The sequence below is a fragment of the Synchiropus splendidus genome, chromosome 1, assembly GCF_027744825.2.
Source record: "Synchiropus splendidus isolate RoL2022-P1 chromosome 1, RoL_Sspl_1.0, whole genome shotgun sequence".
Classification (NCBI taxonomy): domain Eukaryota; kingdom Metazoa; phylum Chordata; class Actinopteri; order Syngnathiformes; family Callionymidae; genus Synchiropus; species Synchiropus splendidus.
Genome location: NC_071334.1, coordinates 42,511,073 through 42,513,739, shown reverse-complemented (window position 1 = coordinate 42,513,739; position 2,667 = coordinate 42,511,073).

Here is a 2,667-nt window from a genome sequence, read left to right as displayed (position 1 = left end):
ATCAGTGGAGCTTGATGGGTTCCAGATGCGCTGCTGTAAAGTTGAACAGAAAAAAGGAAAGGGAAACAACACACAGGAAAACAGGAAATAACAAAATAAAAGCACAAGAAAACCGCAACCCAACACAGACATCAGCAACTCTATAATCTGTGACTAAATACTAAGCAACGTTTTGTTGTGTGAGTCAGTTGTAATGGAAAATACGCATAGATCAAAGGATTTGTCTTATTTACTCCAGAGGTACCTCTCCATTGACATCACAGTGAGCACCTCTGCATTTATTTAACCCGTATGTAAGCTATGTAAGCTCAAAATAATCCTTTATCGAACAGATTCGAGCGATGCAGAGATAAAACACTTCACTGCTACTGCATGAGAAAGTTAGCTCTGATTGGCAGTCTGGGCATCGAAACTAGGAATGAAAAATTTAAAATTCTAATGATTCCGGGAGCATCGGAACGTTTGTTCTGGTTCCAAACAGTGCTTGATGTCCAACCCAATCATTACGGAACCAAAGCCAGCCGGTCATAAAGCAAAAGAAAAAAAAAAATGAGGACGTGTTGTTCCATTCCCAAATAATGCTGTATTCTATTCTTCTCAAAGAGAAGCTTCCACACAGTTCCCCTGGAGAGATTTCTGTATCGTATCTCTGACATAACACAAGGTGATTGTAGCATCCTTTAATAAACCACAAGCCTATTTTTACTTCACTGTGACCCGCCAGCATCATGAATCTATTAGGGAACCTGACGAGGAGAATTCACATATAACAAGAAAGCAGGGTTTTGCCTCAGAGCGAGTTCAAGCCAACCGTTAGAGCTTAACACGCGCGGGTCATTTATGGGTCTGTTTGAGTGCTGTTGAGGCTGTGGATGACCTAAAAGAAGCACTGTTATTGACCACCTTGGTCCACAGAAGGGTGGTGTTAATCTTTCCAAACTGCTCTACTGAAGAGACCAAGGCTACACAGGTCAGCCGCGGAGCCTCATTTTTAAGTGCGAGAGGATGATATATCTTCAGCAAAGCAACTGTATCAAAATTGAAATATGCACTGAGAAACGATTTATATGAACTCAGTAGAGACGTTGCTTGCTTCTTGCTGCTCGTTCAGTGTCACTGGAACACAGTGAAGAGCGGGAATGGCATTCAAAGTCTGTGTATTTTGTGTCTTTAATTTGGATACAGTAAAACTAGTAAAAAAAGATGTGACATTAGGTGAATAGTTCTGATTCTGGTTTTGCACTGCACAAAGAAAAGTGGTATTTATTAAGGATGACTGCCCATATCGATTAAATGTAGATGCTAAATAAAAAATTATACAATAAGTATAAATAAAATCTTTTTATGGCGAGTAGTTTCCACGCTGACAGCGTGTAGTGAGCACTCGTTGTTTTGTTATAGAGCTCCTCACAAGGGCGGAGACTGACGGACGTTTGGATGGGAGGAGTCTGAGAGGTAAAGGTGGGGAATGTTTGTGTGCGCGTGAGCTGAGTTGTTCAGCAGCTCATTAAAACAGTAGCTGCTGATATGTTCCACAGGGTCGGGATGTAGAGAGTCAGAAATAGCCTGGAGAGAGATGGATCTGGTGGTCAGCCATGTTTGTTTACGTCTGGCCCATATAGTGTACGGGTGACGGAGCGCTGCACCAGTGAGTTACGCTGTTTAGTTCCGTCCATTCTACATCTCAGACACTTGGTGGCAAGACTTGTGGGCAAATGTGAGCATTTGGTGTCCCACATGACTTCATCTCAACAAGGAAGGAGGGAATATCATGCCACACATGCCGTGCAGAGAGATGGGTGAAAGGAGCCTCAAGCTATTGGTGGAATTGACTGATGAGTTGATTCTGGTTTTGGTGCGATATCAAATGAATGCAATGATCAATACATGTCAGCCAATCATGACGCCTTGTTCCGCAGCCCACAAAGAAGCAGAGACACATAGTTTGCAAACGACCCAATGATACTCATTGCATTTTGCGGATATAAATGTTACACATGTGGAAGAAAGTGTCATCATATCCTTCAATTTCTCCTTTCAATTTTCTATGGCCCATTAAAACATATATATATATATATATATATATATATATATATATATATATATATATATATATATATATATATATATATATATATATATATATATATATATATATATATATATATATATATATATATATATATATATATATATATATATATATATCTTAGAGTGATGCATGCTGGCACAGCACTCATGCTGCTGACTTCATGAACACTGATGCATGGCTGAGAGTGATGGCTTATGTGTTACCAACATGTCAACTTATTACAAGCCAGTCATAATAATGAACTGCATTACAGTCACAGGAATAATAAAAACAATGACGGCCATTAATGAATAAAAACCAATACCAGGGGCTGTAACATAACTGTCATCAAACTCGGGCCATGAACAGACCAATAAAATATAAGTGTCTGCAGAGGAAGGTGGACAACTAGAGCAACTACAATTCTTTCCAAATGTTTAAATTCTGGCATCTGAGGTGGACACTGCCTTCTGGCTTGTGTGGCAGATCGATGGCTTTTCAGTCATGTCAGCACATATTTCCTCGATTCACCATTGATGCAGATCATTCAAAGGCAGATAGCATCATCTTATAGAATTAATAAATGAAATTAAATG